The sequence below is a fragment of the Acipenser ruthenus genome, chromosome 27, assembly GCF_902713425.1.
Source record: "Acipenser ruthenus chromosome 27, fAciRut3.2 maternal haplotype, whole genome shotgun sequence".
NCBI classification, from domain to species: Eukaryota; Metazoa; Chordata; class Actinopteri; order Acipenseriformes; family Acipenseridae; genus Acipenser; species Acipenser ruthenus.
The window spans coordinates 22605472-22628398 of NC_081215.1; the positions used below are offsets into that span (position 1 = coordinate 22605472).

The 22927-nt window shown below is 35.3% G+C and overlaps 1 pseudogene; it reads right to left on the reverse strand.

The window, feature by feature from the left end:
* Nucleotides 1–22927, reverse strand: part of LOC117432007 (elongator complex protein 4-like) — a 59475-nt pseudogene that overhangs the window by 32093 nt on the left and 4455 nt on the right.

Below are 22927 nucleotides of genomic sequence, written 5' to 3' on the forward strand. Positions count from 1 at the left end.
GCTAATAAAATGACTATTATAAAAACACACAAACTCGCTGCAGTGTAGGCAGTTCAAACATTCCAAACACATGAGCGCGTATTGTTATTAGTAGCATTTTTTAACAATTGTACAGGTTTTGTATCTTTTTTTTTGGGGGGTAAATCGCTTTGCTGAAGGAGACAGGGGCGGGGAGGACCAAGTGAAATGTTTTGAATTATTGGGCAGCTTACTTAATCATTAGAGTTGTAATATGTCTGACTATGTAGCCATCTTTTAGTCAACAATCAGAATATCAAAGGCAATTGGCATGACTCAACCCAAACCTTAATACCACATGATTGTGTCGTGTAAGCTCATTTTGTGCGAGGACCGCTGCGGTTTTAGCAGGGAGATTAGCTGGCCTCCAAACCCTGCCCTGCTGATGCCTCGAGTCCTTTGAAGTCTGCCCATCATACCTGGCATAGCAGTGGGAACTAGACTGGTGTCAGTTCTAATTAGGTTGCTTTTCTTAGGAGAGCAAACTATGGAGTGTGCTAATTGGCCCAATAGCGGATTATACCTTTTGCTACAGATTCAAGACAATAATTTAGTCAAATGGTGTTTTTTTTCTTAATTAAGATTCCAAAGTAAAAAAAGAAAAACGAAAGGAATAGGATTAGTCAGTCTTATATATTTTATTTTCTGGGTACAATCAAGCACACAGAATATGGTTATAGAATGACAGGGACTTATATCAACAACAAAGGTGGAACAATTGTGTCATGCTTGCCCAGAGTACTGTAAAATGTATTAATTGTAAACATGAACCATTAACCTGTAATAACTTAAAGATGATCCCCATATGCTTGCACCCAAGTCAAAGGGAGTTCCAGATAATTAATTGCCAGTAGATAACACTGACTGGAAAGTCTCTCCTTTGCCAAAGACCAGATCCAAGTTAGACTTTACTGCTACTCCCTGAACTAGGACCTACAGGGACCACTCTCAAATATGATAGGAAACAGTTCTTTAGGCTCCACTTAGACATATTCATTTCAAGAAATCCACTGAGCAAAGAAAAAAAATATATATGTAGGTAGGTTAACAAATACCCTGTCATATATGACATGCTTTAAATGTGAACTTGGATAGCTGCTGTCCCTCTTGGCTGTCTAGATGGGAGGTTGAAGTATTAACAAATTGCTAAACCCTGGGAGGCATTTTATTTGTGTGTTTCAAACATTTGCTGAGCGAAATCAGGTATGTATTTGTTTTCTGTAATAAGCATAAACAGAGTTAAATTAAATAAATGCATTAGAAAATAAATAATGTGACGTGTGATGAAAAAAAATGCAGTGAAAAACAGCAAGGGCTGGTTGCATAAAACGCTCTGAGTATTACGTTTAACACTTAAGGATAAGATTTCCCTTAACTAGGGTACTGACTTAAATATTAAGCAGCTTTCTGCAACACCACTCAAGGAACACTTAAGGGAAAAACTAAGGGGGCATTTAACTTGAGAAGGTTTATGCAGCTGGCCATAGTACCTCAAAATATCTTATAATAAACCAACATTAGTTGTTTTGCCTTTGTGTAGATGTCATTCTAAAAAGTACATACAGAAACTGTTGACCATTCAAAAGAGATATTACATACACCTCTTCTAGGACAAATACACTTGAAGGATTTAAACACTATAATGTATTTTGCGGACTGTACTGTATATCATTTACATTACCCAAGAACACTCTAAAATGCAGGACATTTTTTTTTCAAAGCTGATCTTTAAAAGGACTGGTCATTTACAAAACAAAAGACCATCAAAAGTTAAAAAACGTGTAGATAAAGTGAAAGTTGACTGTCGGCCTCTTTGAAAATCATGCAAAAGATATTCAGGGCTCTGAGACAAAGAGAAAAACAAAACACAGTGTTGTCTGGCATTACAATGCAGTGTCAAAAACTCTAGAGGAACGGCTGGACTTCTTTCAACTTTAACTGTCTTTGGAAAGAGTAATTAAAAGGTCATTGCAAATAACCACCTTGATTTTTATAGACCTCCTGCATGTGTTGTCAAGGGGCTATTGGGGGGGGGGGGGTTAGAAATGAAACGGCTTTCTGCTCGGTAGATGACCTGATTTAACAATTGGCTTCATGATTAACTATTAACTGCTCTCAATGTGATTAGATAATGAGGACCGATAATGCCCATGAATTAGGAGGAGAGCATCTTAATTTGTCACTTGATAGGGCCCTTGTTGATTTATTGTTCAGAAGTGGGGGTAGTGGTGCTTGCTGCACTCAAGTAGCAGGAAAGTGCAAAAAAAAAAAAAAAGATACTTAAGTTGCTTAATCAAGTGGTCAGCTAAAGAGGCCAGAGGGTCAAAGAAGGGGCAGAATGGTCACTTGAGGGTGAAGTCCCAAACACCAAAGCAGTGCCAACCCAATTGACCAGCAGCGGATGAGAGAGTAAAAAGTATGCAAATTTGCTGGTGGGTTTTCTTATTTCAAACAGCGAAGACGAGTAGCCTGCATAAATTCCTTCCACTCGAAAAGAGACAAAGTAAAATGATTTGTCAGTGCTGCCCACTTGTTTTATGTGTTTCATTAAAAACTTTGCATAGACTGTAGGAACAGATAACTATCACATCATCAAAGACCCTCCTCTGAAGTCATTCGTTTCTTTACGCTTGAGTTGTTAATACACAGTGTTTAATTGGGTAACATTGTTGTATTCGCTTGCTCTTGGACAAAATAAAAAGTAAAAGCTAGCATTCCTTGAGAGAGGTCCCTTTTAAAATTATTAATGGCCATCCTCAAAAAGCTTAAACACTACTTTAAGACTTTAATGCTATAATAAAAGACAGCTTACCTATATGCAACACATACAATGGTATGCTATGCTGCTAAAAAATCCTATTGCACTTGAATGGTTTGTATTTAAGGGAATTATAGGACTTTTGATGGTATAGTAAACTATAGTTTTGTGTTTTTTTCCTTAAAGGTGGGTGGGCAACATACAGAAAATGTTCCCATATACTAAATAGATTGATTACTATTATTTTAAAAATAATTTATATCACTGAAAACAATCAAATAGGTTTTTCTACACCTATCATCTTGTTTAAATCAATTTGTCACTCATTTGACATGAGTCTGATACAGAACAGCAGATCAAGTGTACATTTGTATTGTTGATTTCAAAGCCAACCAAGCAGCCAGCAGTTAATACAATAGAAAACTGCAATCAAAATTATTTTTCTAGACTAAAAAAAAAGAATAAAAAAGAAAAACACACTTAAAAACTAAAGGCAATACAATCATACATAGTCTCGATTCATAAAGGAACTGATCCACATTTCTTTGTAAGAGCAAATCACATTTTGTTATAGAAATAAACTGGTAAATTAAAATATGTGGGCATTTTCTATTTTGAAATGGTCTACATTCTTATATTTTTTGTTGGATAACATAGTTGGATGAAAAACCATACTGTAAGGTTTTTATATACAATTTAAATGAAGTTATACAAAACAGAACTTATTTAAAACTTAAACATTAATGCAAATGATAAAAGTGGCAAAATAAGAAAAAATGCCATTTACAAGGAAGCATCCTATAATCAGTTCCTGTGGTATATAAGGAAATGATTTACCTATCCTACCTCTATAGTAAACTGCTTTCTCTTTAATTTAAAGGCAAGATCCTTTGTGTCAGGAACGTCACACATTGAACTGTTGAGATGAAGAATCTGCTTCACATGTAACAAACCTTGTGGAAGGAACAGAAAACGAAGAACAAATAGAAAACAGATTGTCAACCGGTCAAATAAATGTGACTTACAAGAACTCTGCACATTTGAAGTCCCCTCAGCCTTTTGTAAAGTAGAGTTCACCCCCAGACACAACGAAGCAAGCGGTGTGATTGTGCTCAAGTAATCAAGCAGAACAAGACAAACAACACTTCGTTTATAAGGAAAACTAATTGCATTTGGGTACAGGACTGCAGATATAAAAAGAGATCGCCATCCTTGTCACAACTGCTGGACGTCTGTGTTATTTTTTCTTGTATTTACTGTAAGCAAACATAGCTATCACCTTGCATGGTGCCCACGGCATCACTGAGCAATCTTTGTTTTATTAACTGCACCACTAGGCAGCTACCAAAACACAAAGTAAAACAGCAGCTTTGATCACAAAGTGTTTCTCCGGACATGCCGTTAAAGTCTGACTCAAAACGTTATATAAAATAGCATGTTTTAAATGTATTTTTTAAAAGCAGCAATGAGTGCAAAAACAATTGTGTATTTGTAGATGAGGCCTGATTACGACTGCTCTACGCTACTGAAGTATCCAGCCAGCTCTATGCACCATGAGATTTAATCCAAGCTGATCTTTTGTGACAAGGAGGTTAGCAAGTTTTATACTGCCTTGAACTGCTGCTGCAAAAAAGAAACAACAACAAAACCTATTTACTTGTATACAGGGGTACTTAGATTTATGTACAACAATATATATCAATTTAGTAATACAAATTATTATTGAATTACCGTAATTACATTTTCCTGGTTATATTAAATAAAATAGATTAAAATAACAATGTCATTAAGAATCCTCTGTCAATCTACCCAACAGTTAATCTAATGTAATTCCTGCTCAACTAACTAAAAATCTCATGCTTACTGAATATTACAACATATTGCTTTATTAGTGTTGAAAAAAAGTAGCTGTATGTTAGCTCTCAAAAACAAAATTAATAATTTATTAAAGCATTATTTCTATTATTAAATGAAATTTCCACTGCCTTTTCATTAAATTACAGTATGGTAAACTGCATAAAAAACTGAATTAGCTGTCTTTTGCATCTTGCTTGGTAGTACGATGTTTAAAGGGAAATTAAAGCCTATTTGTTAACTATGAAAGGAGGAAATGTGATATGAAAAAAAACAACTACAACTATCTCTCCTGCTTAAATTGACCTTTATCAAAGGCAGCTAAAAAATATTTGACACGCCGCAGGATCCCAAGACAACAAATGGCAAACAGGCTGTACACTGCATTTGATCCTGGAACAACTTCGTAGTTGCTGAAGATTAATACATTATTACTGTTAAATTTAAACAATATTGAGCTGTGTAGTTCAATATCATTCAAATATTGATTTCCTGACATTTTTGGCCCAGAAGTCAGATGAATGCCATGCTTCGTCTGCCTGTGAATTCCCCAAAGCCTGTCTGCTGAGATGTACGTCTGATTGAGCCGTGTCTCAGTAATCTGTCTTGACAACATGCAAGGAGTTGCCATGTTTCCTTCTTATCCCTAATGCACTTTTTGTAGAGGAACAGCCCAATCCACTGCTGACTGAAAGCACAGGAGGAAGGGGTTGGGAGCACTTAAAATGCAGATTTTTAAAATTAAATCAATTACTACTTTTTAGAAGACAACCCAATTAGTAGTCAATAGCCTAGTGTTGAAAAGACACTGTGGGCCGTCCCTTTGTGCTGCTGAAGATGGGGCTTACTGTGATAGTCCTTGTAAAGAGGGTTTGTTTCCCTCTCTGAGCTACTGAATGACTCCAGACTGACCACTGTATCACACAACTTTGTTATACATTCCATAATTGCCTTGTTCTGTAAAGCACAGAAAAGAAAAAATTAAAAAGGTGATTAAAAGGTCAAACAGGCTGCCAGCCTTATATTGGGTCAGCATTATCTTATTTAGACGATGCATTAAAACAAATAATGATGGGATAATTGCTATACAGAGAAACTTATTAAGAATGTGCTTTATACAAATAATAAATACTGTGTCTTTTGTCTCTCACAAATAAAAATGCTTTCTCTGGACTAATAATGAGATTAAATAATTTTAAAACACTCTCTATAGTGCTGTATTCAAATTCTTGGGTAATCCAAAAAAATATCACATTGCCTATGAAATGTGACAATGCAAGGAAATGCTACTGACGAAAAATATACTTGAATGTCAGATAAAATATTCAGACATTAAAGTGTGTGTATATAGACAGCTGTGGTTAGAATGAGGAAGGGAAGGCATGCCTAATAAATTGCCAACTTTATGCAGGGTCAATTAACTAAGGCATATGTGATACATACTGTTTTACACACAATCCACCACTGTATAGATCGCAGGCTGAATAAAATAACACTTCTGTGTAAAGGGGTGGGCCAGGATGGTGTACTAAACACTGATACAACATAAAAAAAACAAAAACGTGGTGAGATGGAAGCATCCAGGTCATGAATACATCTCACACTTTATTATCAGATGCAGTAACCTTCAACCAGGCAGAATCAAGGTCTTAAAACGTCCCACAGTGCTAAATAAACACGGATCCCAATTTCACCAGCAGCGCTGGATTTAAACCTGTTAGATCTTCATGTGGGTCAAGCAACCGAGCAGGCGCCGAAATTCTTGTTTCACTACAGTACACGTATCTGCGAGATCTCCACAGTAGACCTTACAAATGTTCGATAAATTAGGCACTCTGGCACGACATACAGTGTTCTCTGGTAGCGTTCTAATAGCACACCTATAGCACATTTATATCACACGACAATAACATTAAAATGTTGATGATTCCAAGACACTTACTGAGTTTCTTAAGCGGTTGATTTAGTGCCCATGCTCTCTAAAATAACTGTGCCTCAGTAATACAACCCTTCATGTATGACTTGTCAATTTTCAGTGTGGTTTCCCGTGGGTGTTTTTTTTACAAATGCATTTATCAAACACTTCATGTTTTCTATTTAAAATATTCATTTACTGATTATCAAGATGTTAAAAGTATAAGCTGCTAAATCAAGTGCTGTAAACAAATTAATATTAAAATATGCGCTGTCTATTTTTTTTTTTTTTTAATAACCCAGACACAATATTAGCAATGCTTTACAAAAAAAATGTGCCTACTGCACATATTAACAGCAAAAAAAAAGCCTTACTTCTACTGTAGTTTCCTAATGTATTAGTAGTTGTTGTCTATATAAACAATGCTATATGAATATGCATGTGTGTGCATTTATGGATGCTTTTATAAAGTCAAGAACGTGTGGCATAGTACTGTAATAAATTCCAAAATAATATAAAACTACACTTAAGAGCATTCAGCTGTTTGTGCTGGTAAAGATTGAAATCTGTTTACACTAATCCTGTATTACATTCAAAATTACAGGCTCTCATGAGGAACAGACAGGCAGACCCAGGTCCAGATGGAAGACTGGCTGGGAAAGAAGTGAGGCAGGTGGGAAAGTGATGGGATCAAAGTGGAAGACAGAAGACTACTCCCTCTGCTGGCTAGGACCTCACCCGCTTTGCTTTTAACACAAGACAAGCTTTCCTGCATTATTTATCGGCTGCGTTTTAAATATTTTAAATACCCATTTCTGTGTTTGTTGCTGTATCTTTATACAATTTTCATATTAAAATGCGTTTGTCCTATTTTAAAACATTAATGCTTTCAATTAAGATTTGGATTCATTATTAATTAAATACGTTAGGTAGCAGACAACCAAAATCATGTGAAGGATTACTGGTAAATAATTGTATTGTTCAAATATATATATATATATATATATATATATAAAAAAGAACAAAAGAAAAGGATATTTCAGGTACTTAAAAAGGTTAATAATTGATTACAAAGTCCTTCATCGGCTGAATACAAAAAAACAGTACTTTAAGAAGTTGATAAAAAAAAAAAAAACAAGTAGTCTTTTAAACAAAATTCCAGAATGTTGATGATGATGATGATGATGATGATGATGATGATGACCTCAGAATAGAATGTTCATTCCAAATGGCTCCAAAGTGCCTAGTTTGAAAATAAGTTCATATTCCTTGATTCCTGACAGCATTAGTTCCATAGCATTGAACCATCCCACAAATTGTGATGTATTCTATAGTGTGGTCATTTCTGTTAAAGTTTTTTTCTCAAACTTTATTTATTTATTTATTTTTTTCCTTTTTAACATTAGTATAGTATATAGGAAGCAAAGCCCTGGAAGAGTAGTCAAGCCACTAAGGTATGAGATCTTTGGAGATTGTGTTAGAAACAAGCATTCTAAACTCAGAAATAAAGCTTCCCTTAAGAATGTTCTTCTGCCAAAAAATGGCAACAGTGATATACATTACTCTTAAACAGGGGCCAATTTGAGGAGTTAAAGGTCTTTAACTGGTTACATCTCAAAGTACTTAAAAACCAGCTACTTTAGCATTCTTATCAGGCGGGCATAAAACATACAAATATGAATCTAATGTGCAACAAAGCTTGTTTTTTTTTTTTTAAAAAAAAATAGTGTTGGACTTTATATTAAAAGAAAGCATTAGGATTATCTTGAAATTACTATGTTGTAAACAAGTACCATAAATACGATTTCAAACAAGATTTTAATCCATTTGCATGCTTGTATTTTTTTTTTCCACTACAGTTAAAAGGTGGTGCCTTCTGGTTTTTTTTTTTTTTCAAAACTAACCAGACTTCTGTTTCTGGGTTTTGGCCTGCAACCAGCAGCTCCCAGAGCAGGACGGATCAGCTCTTTTCCCCCACTGTTCTCATCTAAAACCTGGCTGCAAAGCTACTCCAGCTCCCAGCTTTCCAGAAGGCTCCATCCCAGGAACCCTCGACTGCCATTTGGTTTGCTGTTTTTAAATCTCCCAGGACTTCTTTGCATCGGGTTCGGCTATACTGCAGCGGCACTTGCTTCATCAGCGAGTTATTATTAAACTTTAAGGTCAATTGTGGCACTAACAACTCTTTGGAAGCTTTCAGCACTCAATACGGTTTGCTGGGCTAATTAAAAATTAATAGAAAGCAGAGTACATTTGTGGCTATGGGCTTTTATTTTTCATTATTTGTCTTCAATCTGGAAATGGTAAAAGGGCAAATTATTTTCACTTTCAGCACTAAAACAGCAAGGCGCTTTCATATATATATATATATATATATATATATATATATATATATATATATATATATATATATATATATATATATATAAACTGCATTGCGGTTTTATATTACTACTTAAAATGTTTTAGTTTATGATCACACTTAAATATACAGTATATTTACACTCCTGCTCCAGTCATTGGAATGGTTTGTATATGTCAATATAAGAAATATATTTTATACAATAAGTAAACTAGTCTACAGACACAATTTAAGTCCCATGAGTTATTTAATAGTTTACATTTAGAGCACAACATCAGTATTTTGTTTGGCACGGTTCAGATAAGCAACTGTTAAGATTTAATACACTAATCTCAGATAATAATCTCATCTGAATATCTTGTATCTTGTATTACTGTATTCCTTCGAATTTATGACACCCTCGAATTTAAAGACGCAGCCCAAATTTACCACACTCAATTTGAGGAAAAAATAAAACATAAAAAAAATATGCATTTACAAAGATACAACCTCAGTTACGCTGTTGTACCGTTCAAAACCAACAAGAAACAGTGTTGCTGTAGATTAACGACAAAGCTTGTTTATTGTGTTGCATACTATAGTACTTAAGATGGCGTCTCTGTCGTACACACACCCCTCAGTCACTTACAGCATCACGCATCCCGGCAACAGCAAGCACGACACAACATCAGGCAACATGTAACCCAGCAACCACACCAGCATTGATCGCATTGCAAACACAACAGTGAGAAAGGTATGCACAACACCAACCAACAGAACATAACACATGCATATGGAGATTACTCACACCTGTTTTTCTCCCAATTTGTGAACTGTGGTATGGCTTGGCATGTCGAAAAATATGGGGGTCTGATCAGTATTTCCGATTTGTTTGTTAGAAACACTGAAATTGTAAAAGCTTATCTTGGAATTCCTCAGAAAGCTAATGACTCTTCTTTGAAAATGGCTTCCTGTATGTCTGGATGATTTGAGATTGGGCATTAAAGTTTTGGTTTGTTTTTTCTCAGCAGTAAGTCACGTTGCTGCTTGTGTATTCCGGCAGTGATGTCTTTGTTTGTCTTTTCTCAGCAGTCAGTCACATTGCTGTTTGTGTACTCAGGTAGTCATGTCTTTTGTTGGCGATTTTAATACACGCATCACTATACTGTACTCGAATTTAAGACGCAGGCTATTTTTGAAAAGCAAAAAATTGATAAAAAAGTGCGTCTTAAAATCAAAGGAATATGATACTATTGTACTATTACAATTCATGTGTAGTTAAATTACTAACAAACAAACAAAAAAAACCCAGAAATCTCTTAAAAGAACTTCATCATTTGAGCAGGTATTAAAGACCTTAGACATAAATAGGCATCTGTTTTTAACAGCGTCACCAGTTTCTCAGAATGGGGTGAATACAGGGGTTCCCTCCCTTCTGCTTACAGCACAGTTGTGTCTGTGTTTGGACACTGGGCCGTCCACAGACTGCTTACTCCAGCAGCCAAATATTCCATATGCCTAAACAGATGACTCTATCTCCACACTGTGATGAGGGCTTTGACTGAGACTGCGCTGAACCGAAGGCCTCAGACAAGGAACACTCAGGGTTATGTCCAAAAACATGCACAGAATCAAATGTTTATATAGATCAAATAAAAGCAGTCCTTTTGGACTTAAAAACTGTAGTCACACGATTGCTTGTTTTCTGAAACTGCTAAAGAAACAAAACACCCAAGTGGAAGCCATCTTGGATTACAGGTCAACACCAGCAGTCACGGCATATTTTCCCTCTTAAGACTTCTGAAGGCAGCTTGGTTGAGAGGCTTACTAAAATTGACTTCCGAATCAGTATTATGGAGAATAAATAAATCAATACTGAATACTGGTATAGAGAAAATCAGCTTTTTCATAACACACCAGTTACATGTAACATATTATGCTTATCCTAAAGACCAAAACATCAAATACAGTATTTCCAGTTAGCCACACAACTTACATTGAGCAGAATACTTTTACCTTAGTCATGAAGCTGACAAGAGAAGCTAAATACATTTTTAAATCAAATAAATATATCTTCACCAATTTCTAAATAAAATTAGCATTGATATTAGCATTAATATTGTAGTAGATTAATATTTAAACATATCAAAAGGAATAAGGAAAATAACACATTAAAAGGAAACTTATTAGCCTTCACGAGAAATGCTAAAATAAGCCTTATTAATACTGACTTTTCATTAGACAAATAATTACCCAAAGGCATTTACTCACTCTAACTGCCTATGGTAGCCCAATGAGGGTATTTGTCTTTATGAAGCTAGGATTGTTTAACAATGTTAATTATGAGATTGATTCATAGTTCATTTTTAATGAGTTTCCCTTCACTATATCTAGCTTTAAAACTACTAGACAGGCTTCAAAAACTAGTTAAACTAATTCTTTATCAGATCCCATTAGATCTATTATTATCTGTTTCTGCCAAAAGCCCTGGGATAATGACTGAAAAACTGAATGAAAACTGAGTTGGAGATGAATACAAACAAAAAAAGCGTCCATACATATAATACTATATAATAACATAAAATTCCCAATTCATCACTTTTCTTAAGAGTGTCTTTGATCTGCCGCAAAACTTATAAAACAGAGTTGTTTAACAATGCGAACAGCTGCTGTCATTAAATGTAAAGGTCCGTCCTCAGAGCCCACATGCTTGGCTGTCCTCTCATCTTGCCATCCTCTCCAATTAACTATTAACATGGAGGGCTTCACACATGCTCAGGGGGACTCTTTAACAGGCTTCTTGGCGAGTGAAACAACTGCACAGCGGGGGCCCTGGGAAAAGAGTAACACAGGCCTCCGAAAAAAAACCCTCTGCAGCTCCGCTCCTCATAATGACAGCTCACTCGGCAGTTCTCTCTTCAACTGCAGCAGCTTGAAGTTTAACCATTTTTTAAATGGACTTACTGGAACATTTTCTGCAGTTCGGTGGGGGTGGTTTGGAGATATAACTATGGAGAAGCAGCAGCTATTATGCGATAAAATGACGCCCGTTGCTTATTAAAAATGCAAACTGTTTGAATGGGTACAACGCTCTGTTCTTCAATCGCATTGAGTTTTAATGTGGTTCCTGGTTGGCTGTAAATTAGGTCAGCCTTCAAAACAGTCAGTCCTAAGTCTTATATGGTGAATGTATTTTATAATCGCATTGTATGCATTCCTTTTAAGTGGATGTTTAAAATGTAAAGCCATTATAGCATTTTAGATATGGACATCCTGCATAATACATACAAACACACACACACACACACTATAAACTGTAGCCCTTTGTTCATATGGCTGCATATAGCAAAGATGAAAATCAAATCTCTCTTTTGTTACTGGAAAAGAGAAACATGAGAAGTTCAACATCTCAACATACTGTAATTGTTTTCCCAAATTAGAGTCGTTATGTAGTTTTTACCCATATGCCAAAACTGCATTTCATTATTTGGGAATTGCTAAATGCATGTAACCTAAAACATAAAAAAGTCAGTAATTTGTTTCAATACTTTTGAACTTTTACTGTTTCGAATGTTTAGATGACATTCTGTATTTTACTCTGCTGTGAATATCGATGGCCATTTATTCTGGTATTAAACTCAACAGCTCTGGAGTATTTTCATTAGAATCCGGCTGCCTTATTGTGCTGGTCTCTCACATTTAAGGTCAAGGTTCTAATTAGATCTTGGCCAAAGCCAAGGTCATCCTTAGCTTACAGACACACATTTCTATGTGTAATGAGTAAGGTCTGCCTTAAATAGCATCTTATACACATTAATGGACATTAATAATTCACCCTACAGTGCTACTAGTTCACTATAAACCAGGCATGTTTGCTTAAACAGCCAAACAAGGATGGACAAAGGATTTCCACCTGATCCTACAAGTAGATAGCCGTGCTTAAGGCACGCTGGTCTGGGTATTGTGAGAAAACAGGAGTGTGGAGTAGTGGTTAGGGCTCTGGACTCTTGACCGGAGGGTCGTGGGTTCAATCCCCAGTGAGGGACACTGCTGTTGTACCCTTGAGCAAGGTACTTTACCTAGATTGCTCCAGTAAAAATCCAACTGTATAAATGGGTAATTGAATGTAAAAATAATGTGATATCTTGTAACAATTGTAAGTCGCCCTGGATAAGGGCGTCTGCTAAAAAAAAATAAAACTCAGTGGCTTTCAAATCCTCAGATCGCTTTAACAAGGAGAAGAAAAGCAATGATTAACCATTAGCCATGTCAGTACACTTTAGGACACAAACAAGATATTACGGGTGTCAGCGCCATTAAAAAGTGACCCAGTAAAAAGCACCGTCGCTTGGAGTGCATGCTGAGTCATGCGGTTTGAATCCCATTTGTGCCCAATTGCTAGTCTTAGCTGGAGCCAAAGGTAGCGCAACTTTGGCCTTTGAACTCCCTGTAGGGTTAGGTGGGAAATGGGCTGAGGGTAGTTCAATTCAGCGCCACCTAATGGCCACGAGTCCAATGAGTCCAGGCAGAGACTACCCAAGCTGGGCCTCATCTCCGAGGTTAAGGAGCTTGATAATGTTCAGCTGGCGAAAACACACAATTTCCTTGACAGCAGGAACAGAGGTTGGCCACTGATCTTTGGTCATTGTGATTGGTAAATGGGATGGACATTTCATATTGTGTAGCAAAAAAACTGGGATAACATTGATAAATAATGTATACAAAATCTAAGATGTTTTCAGCAAGAAAGTAAAGTAAAAGTTAAAACCCACAATACCAGAAATATAAAGACATGATAGTGAACGCTTATGTCACTAATAACATGTTGGCTTAATTTGTTCAGATTTCCACATTCTACTTCTCAAAGGGAGCTAATTTAGACCTATATCTATAACTATTCAAGCATACCATCTTGGCTACTACTCAGAAAAATGGAATGGTGGGAAATACAATACTTGCAACTGCGAGACAATTTTAAGCTTTGCTGTTGTTTTTGCTGAAATACTTTGAAGCTCGTCTAAAAGTCCACATTCAGGAAGAGGTTGTCATTACACAGAGGTGCTATTCCTTTCAAAAGCAGGTCTGGATTTCTAGAAAAATAAAAAGTACCTTTTTAAAGCTTGGATATCTTCTGTGATTATAATTAAAGCAGTTACCTGTATCATTATAGCAGTGGTGCACAACTCTAGCTCTCAAGAGCCATTCCTGTCTAGTTTTGTACTTAAACATTCCTAAATTAGTTCCATGAACTTGCTACGGGTCAATTTAATTAATTAATTAATTAATTAATTAATTAATGGAATGGATTTTGAGCTATGTATACCTCTGTACCTTTTGTCACAAAAATATAAATTAAACCATACAAACGTACATGCAAAGCGCACCTTAAGATATATCCTTCAGTGGATCTGCACAGTATAAATGTCACGGTGACTTACATTTCTGGTACGTAACCACAGAATGCAGAATACATTGTCAGTTGTCATGCCAATATCTGATCGGGTCTCCAAAAACTCACCTGACTGGAATACGTCAGTCATATTAGGTCACCAGTGCATTTTGCCTGAGGAGTTTTTATCTTTTTTTATAAAACTTACCTGAATGAGGTGTGAAGGCACTGTAACCATACAAACAGAAAGCGATGTTAGGAGAAGCGCATGGAGGCTGTACAGTAATGGACTCCTATCCTTAGAATGCTTCTTGGCTTGTTCTATTAAAATAAAATAAAAATAACAAAACAACAGTTAGGAACTTTTGCACACAAGTATGTGATGTGTTTAAAACAATTTCACTGTAAATGTTTACAAAGTTTTCCTTGTGTATGCAATATCCTCCTCCTCACCCCCTCCAAGTCAGTGTATTTCTAAGAGTTTGATCATTTCACAAAATGTTTTACACAAATACATACATAGAAAATCTAGAAAGAAGAGAGGTATACAGTAATAAAATATTCAGAATTAAAAAAAAAAAACCACACGCACGCACACACATATATAAATACCTAAATCATTGCATGTTTATATCTTGCACCTTTGTGAACTATAACACAAAAGTCATACTGCTGTGCTTATTATTGTTATGGCAGCAGAACACAATAACATTTTATATAAAACAATTGTTAAATAGAGGAGCCACAGGACAGGGGGACAATACGATTTTTGAAAAGCTGTCTAGACTTGCTTTCAGAATGTCTGATGACTTACAAAAGCAAGTTGCATTTTTGGCACAGCAACAAGGCAAGTCGGCTGTAGGGTCTTAATAAGTTCTGCTCTCTTGCAAAAGACTACAGAACTACCAGGGAAGTGCCAAGACAGGATCAGAGTGTGCTAGGCCCCCAGCTGCTTGAGGCCAAAAGTTTCTTGTGGTTCTACAATCAATTCCTGCTATAAAGACAATCAATATTTTTTTACACTTCTAGTTCATGCTTAAACCTGTAACACAGAAATACCAATATTATTACAAAAGCTGGCACATTTGAAACAGAAGCATTAACTGCTAAGAATATACACTGGGCCAATTTTTTATTTCTAAAGGGAAAACAATTGGTAAAGTTACACCTCTAGCCAAAAATAATACAGTAGTGCAACAGGTTCTCTTCATGTGTCACACAGAATTATGTATTTAATGCCACAGAAAAAAAAAAAAAAACTGTTTCAAACACAGCACAGGAGTTATGCACAAACTTCCAAAACTGATTGAGATATATATATATATATATATATATATATATATATATATATATATATATATATATATACACATATATATATATATATATAATGGTTTGCTCATATATGTTTTAATAATAATACAAAGAACATATATATATATATATATATATATATATATATATATATATGTATATATATATATATATATTAAAAAAATGCAACGCATTCATGGTTCTATGAAAATAAATTTTATAGCTCTTGAGATACTAATTGATTTTAGTAACATGGCAGTGTGTTTCACATCACTATTAAACGAAAGTTTTGAAAAAGCATTACATCAAAACAAATTCAATACTAAATAATACAATGTGGGAATGTGGTGAGATGCATCTCAATATTGCATGTTTTAACATTATTTATTTATTATTTTTTAATATAGAATATTAGAGTGTAAACGTTAGGTTTTCTTGGAGTTCAATAAAATGTAACTTATTTTTCTTCTTTTTAGTTCTGTGTTAAAAAGTTGTCCTAGCCCCTCTAAACTGCAGACTTATTTCAAACTTTAATAAGAAAAAAGGTGTTTAGTAGAATACTTCTGAATCTTAGAACTAGTTAACTTGTGATTTACAATAACCATAAGCTTTAATGCGGAACATCAGCACAGCCAGTGATATTGTAGAGTATAAACAGCATTTTCTAAAAAAGCATTTTTGACATATGTCAATTTCTGAAGCATACAGATCTGCAAATCGAACCTGTGTATCTAAAAATAATAAACCTTATTGTTTCAGTCACTTACAGCAGCAGTTTATTTGGCTGAAAGGCTCCCAGGGTGTGGGTGTCATTTGCTTTTTGCTTTCTGTAAAAATGTCCTGCTTTCAAGGAGCTGTCAGTGTGCTGGAGGAGCTGCTCCACACACGATACTGTGGGAACTGTTATGACATGCCTGTTGCCATGGCTACTCCAGGAAAGGGGGATGAGGTGCCTGTCAGGGACCAATTTACTTCTCCAGAGGGGCATCCACTCCACAGGGAAGACAAGTCTGCCCGGATCTGTGTGGAAATCTCACTAAAGACTGCAAGTTCATTTATAATAAGCTAGATTTGGACAAAAGTGTTGCAAACAGCGAAGAGAGTGTGGTAATGAAACTCTTAGGGACTTAACTCCAGCCGAAACACAATTTTATGATTTACATTGAAAAGCTAGGAAATAATTTTGGCTTTGTTAGAAGACAGAATGAATCCTAATTTTGACAGATACATTAAGTTCAAAACAGTATTTTCTAACATAGCTGAGACCTATAGACATCAGTCTATTGATTAACTGTAAAAGTGATGTCCAAAACGAATGCTATTTCATTTTAAAATAGCAATATATTTGTCCTGTTTTTTTTTGTTTGTTTTTTTGTGTGTGAAAGCAATGCTGATGGTGCAAGAGAGTCACAGGAGGTTGTTGAGCTTTTGGTCTCAAATATGGCAGTGCAACTTGCCGACACTTAGGTGCTGCACAACAAGACAATAGTACTTTGCAGTCCAGAACTGTGTGCTTCAGAACAGTCAGTTGCATGTTACTAACAGACAGCATTCGAAATTTCAATTCTAATTACTCATAGGCCCATTGACAAAATAAACGTGCCACATTATTATTACAACACAAGTTTGTAAACATGTGTTCTGTGCATTTACAATGTCCCATTGCAGGTTGTTTTAATTATATTTTTTTTATAAATGTACACTAATAAATATTTGGTGAACACTGCGGGAATAGTCATTTGAATGGAAAAATCGAAGCCAAAATTAAAATAAAGGTTATACATGCTGTCAACTTCACAGGGATAAACAAGAGAGTCTGTTATGATAAAACAGCATATTTCATAAAGGTGTACTGTGCAAGTGTCAAACTGTACTTCTCTCACTTTATTTCTAAAGCACATCATCAGAAAGACACACAGACAAAAATAACAAATAGAGATGTTCACTAGAATTCCTAAATGAGATAATCACTTTTTAATTTCCAGAATTGCGGCTTTAACACAATGGCATTCAGGGGCAATCTTGATAGATCTGGGCGCTTTTTTTCTTTCCTCTATTACTTTTTCTCTTTTAGTAATGCAAAAAACTTGAACTTTTAACATGCCTATTTCTAGGGAGAGCCGAGTAAAACTCCTAGTGAGAGTTAAATGAATATTAACATATTGCCCACACGATGTCTTTGCTCTGCTTGTTTACCTCGTCAGTGCTTAGAAACAGCTTGTTCACTGTTGATTATTCGAAACCCTCATGGTTCAAACCCTTCAGAGAGCGTTATGAAAACAACATTAGTTACTTGATTACAGAAGACGCAGAGGGCTTATGCTCCCTACCTGGGGACCAGCTCCGTCAAATCCTTCCTTGTGGATGACTCCCTGGATGGATCGCAGCAGCTTGATATAGCCCATGTTCATATTACTGTAGAGCAAAAAGGATTAATGCAGAGCAACAGATTAAAAATAGGCTTTAGAGGTGAAATACAGATCAAGCTGCATAGTAAGCTGTGCTCTTCCTGTATAGTGACAAAACCTGCTGGAATACATCCTCTATCTATGTTCCTCGCGGTAACGCCTTCTGTAATCAAAACTCTGATTTGGGGGGTTAAGATTAATTTAACTTGAAAAAAAAAATCATATAATTTGCAAGCTGCATTCCTACAGCTCTCCCGCCACTGTATCTAGAAATCTAAATAAAATGAAAAAATATTGTTAAGGACAAACAGATAATTTTGTTTCCTAACAAAAATGTTGTAACCGTCTTTCTATCTGAATGTAACTAGTACAAACAGACAGGTATTAAAAGTATACAAACGGTACATTATTAAGCAGTATGATAGTGTGTGCATGTTTTTAACCAGGAATTACAGTATAGGATGACTGCCAGTGTCAGGAGCTTCAATTTTTTATTGGGGCGACTAAAGTGGACACTGGCACAGTAACAGTAAAGAAACTATGGTGTAAAAGAAGAATGAGAGAATACTTTATGATATTACAATATGCATTTGATTTTTTATAACCAGTTTGGCAGTTGCAGCTTTTATGATCACACTTAATGGTCGCATAGCTGTACAAAGCACTGCAGTCTGTAATCCATTTCCCAAAGAGTTCATGGAAAATATTGATAACTCAAATGAATCAATTAAAAAAAACAAAAAAAAAACATCAGAAGTCAGCTGTGATTGTCTGCTATTAACTACCTCTGTGCCCTGAAACTCCATGAAAGAGAAAATCTGCTGAGACCAAGATGGCTTCATTATGTCAGCCTCACTTACCTCCAAGAAAATTAATGATTTAATGAAGCAACTTAAAGGATGCAACCACCACAGCATTTCTGCCTTAAATCACAGATAATTAACAACGTGTTAATGAACTGCTATTCCAAGCACACCTGATCAATGTCCTCTTCACCCGAGCTCATCTTGTACATCTAACAAAACAACCTGCAGACGTGAAGATGTTATTTGTTCCCACCCCAACATAATACATTTGCAAGACAAACAGGATTCCTCATGATTTTATTATTTTTTTTATTTTACAGTACATTTCTATATATACACAATTCTATACTGGAATCATGACATGCTAAATTGATACCATGCTCTCAAGCTATCTCAACACAAGGACAATTGGTATGGGTTTATTTTTTCTGATAGTTATTCTATAACATATACCTACCAGGTATTCTGGTTATGCTGAAATACACACTTCTCATATAGAAGACAAAGCATCTGTATACTGTTACGTCAGCATAAGCCCATACACTGATGTGTGTTAAAAGTATGTAATCTGCCATGTGTTGGGATCTTCACACAGGTGCAATCATTTCTAAACCTTTTAATAGACCACAATGCACTACAATTAAAACAATGATTCAGACCTTCCCTTAAGCTCAGATAATACAAACCCATAGACATCACTTGTGTAATAATTGCACTTTTAAGGCATGTTTTAAAAATCCAAACAAGGTGTACATACTTATGCTGAGGGTCAGCACAGTACAACACACCAGTACACTAACCATCACACTGGCTAATCTGTCGAAATACACAGCTGTCAATGCTATATCATGGCCAATCTACCCCAGTAAATATCACAATATTACTATTCATAACGGCTACGACAGGTACTTATTTTTGGCTTGTGTTCAAGGAAGCATGTGAACTTGGTTAATTCAAAAAATAAATAAATAAATAAATAAATAAATAAAACTCCATGCTTAAGTTTGAACACTGACGATGCAAAGTAAATAAAATCAGTAAATAAAGATTATGAAAGATTCCATTGTTATTTCTGAATCAAGTATAGTGCAAGTAAGCCAGGAATATGAATGCGCATTGATTTTATAGAATTGATTCTTCCAGCTGAAAGATAATCTTGTTATCTTCTCATAATTATCAAGTCTGGGTTTATGTTGTAGCGTGAATAAACAGATGAATGGTAATTCAGGTTACACATTTGTTTTTAAGCAGTGTAAATGCTGACGCTTACTAAGTGGGTGAATGTTGAAATCAGCTATATCTGGTGAGAGATAACTGTCTGTTATGCCCAAGAGGCAAAACAGCTCAGGATCAGAGGTCAGTTGATATGCAGAGGCAAAGAATGCGTACATCTGAAATGTTCATCTTTTAGGCTTTGTATTGATGTGCATGGCCACATTGGGCATTTAGCTCCAGTGCACGATTCTGGACCAGTTTTTTTTTGGCAGGGATAAACAAACTGGTATTACAGTGATTGAAAAAGACAACTGTGTGTAGGTTCTCAGTTATATATTTAACATATGTGTATAACTTTTCACTTTGTTAACCTGACCCTATGTTATAAACTGAAGCACAACCACTTTACACTGTAGACTGTTAGCACATTTAAAAGGGAAGATGAATTAAAACAATTAAACCTGCTGTCTAAGTCCATGTTAAATGTCTCGACGAAGGCTGTAGAATAATTGAAGAGTGTCCTCTGGTATAGCAGAGTCTTTCTCTCGCTCCCTGTACAGTATTACTAATTTGCTTGTACCTTCAGATCATCATCACTCTTCAGCAATCTGATAGGTAATAAAGCAACAGGAGGTAAAACAGCACAAAGCCTTTTACTTCCTCACACTGCGATAGCACATAGCGTTTCTAAGCAATTGCTAAGGTTAGGCTATCAAAGCTCTGAAAAACAGGGTTATTATGTAAGCAGACACCATTAGTGTATGATACATTTAGCTGCCTCAAAATGTGATATTTTGCAATACGATTATCATAAAAAAGAAAGTTGTGTTTTACATATATTTTAAATCAATGTAATCAGTCTGGGAGTACTCTGGCATTTACTGTTTCAAGATGGCTACACCAAAATGCAAAGGAGAATGCTATCTGAAAGGTCTATACTATAATATGTTCAGCCTCTTAACAGGCAAAACAGGATCTGCTTGCTTTGCAGTTCAGTAAACACACAAGACACATAAAAGCAAATTACATGAAGAGTAAATAAAATGAATAGGAAATGTAATAAGAGTTACTGATTAATCTGGATAGCCCTCCCAAAATCAGAGATGGCATACAGACACTATTTAAAGACACATTTTCAGAATAAAACCGTTTTATTTTCAGTATAAAACTGACCAAAGAAAACGCAGGATTTTGTTTTCTTCATCTAGACATTTGTAAAATGAGTTACTTGCACATTTTTCTCAGAGGGATATGGCAACCAACTATGGTAAGAGATGGCCAAGTAATAGCCTATTATGTGAACAAGTGTTACATAAACCATGTACAGATAAGACATAATTATTTAAATTACAGCAGTTGATATAATGTAAAATAATTATTTAAACATGGCAATATCCTTATCCTGTATGTAGATCTGCTGTACAATATTAATTGTATTCTTTACTGAAGGTTATCAAATAATCTGTCCATCTTTTAGTATTGGTTTTTCACAGTCATCACTTTACTTAATATATAATATCATGTATTTCCTGCTGAGCTTCAGAGCATATAGATAATGATATGTAGGTGATAATCCACAAGAGCAAATGTGTTAGCTAATTAAGATTAAACTCCGAGAAGAGAATAAGTACACCACTGCTCGGCAAGACATTTCTTTTTTTCTGTTATAAAAGTAACCCCATTTTAACAACAGGGTCCATATCACCTGGTGAGTAATTTATACCAATTACATGATATCATAAAATAGCCCAATTTATTAGTCAGGAAGTCAACATGGGGCATCTTGCATGCATGAAAAGCCAGTTTAAAGGATTAATTTTTAGTCAATGAGCTGTCATTTTGTCTCACTGATGAGTCTTCTCTTCACAGGATGTTATATTTTCTATATTTATGACCTTCATGAACAGAAGTTAATACGTTGTCAAAAGGTACTGCTGTCTGTAATTTGGTAAATGGTCTGCCAGAGCTTTTATCGAATTCTAAAATCTTTCTGTAAAGGTTATTCTTTCCTCTCTTTTCCCACTCATTAACATCTCTCAAGCTATTTCCACAGTCTTTTACAGATGTGCCACTCTTGAAGAATAAAATACAGTTCCCACATACTGCTGGAACTGTACAGTAGATAGTGTTTAACAAATTCAGTACTTTGTTCTGTTAATGCAAACACTAGAAATGAAAAAATACACATTTTATACAACAACAAACCACATACAAAGTTATGTCTAAAATGAATGAACTTATTAAGGCGCAAATAATCTATCCCTATGTGTGCCAGTATATATAGTATTGATACTAATGATGTTTTAATGTCTTCCCTCAATAGTTTTTTTTTTTCATTATACCATGTTATTTATCACTAAACAGTTAAAATAAACATGTGTTGTCTATTTATTTTGATCTGGGTTCAACACTGCTTTTAAAGCGGCTTGCTTCCAAGGACTGGTTTTGAGCACGTGAGTCAACTGAACTTTTTACTGTGCAAACAGGCGATTTATTGGCCAGAAGTACATTTTAGTATCTTTAGCTAAAATAAAGCATGGAGCTTAATAAAACGTAAGCCTCTGTGTGCAACTGACCAGATTGCTTTGTTTACCATGTATCCAGAAAAAAAGTCTTGTGTCTGTCCTTTGATCATGGGAGAACCGTAAAACAAAGAAAGTAAACACTGTTTTTATTTGCTTAAATTCACTAAACCCTTTTACTAGCTAATTTGCTGCTTCTACAACTGAGGTGTATTTTGAATGCAAAATGTATAAAGTTATTTTTCTTATCTTTATTACTAAGCACTTGTTATAAAACACAACCAATTATACTGTCCATTACCTATCCTAGTGTATACCATTAATAGGTAACTGCTTACCAGTATGCAAGGCAACCCTTAGGTTTCCACATCCAAATGTAAAATCCTT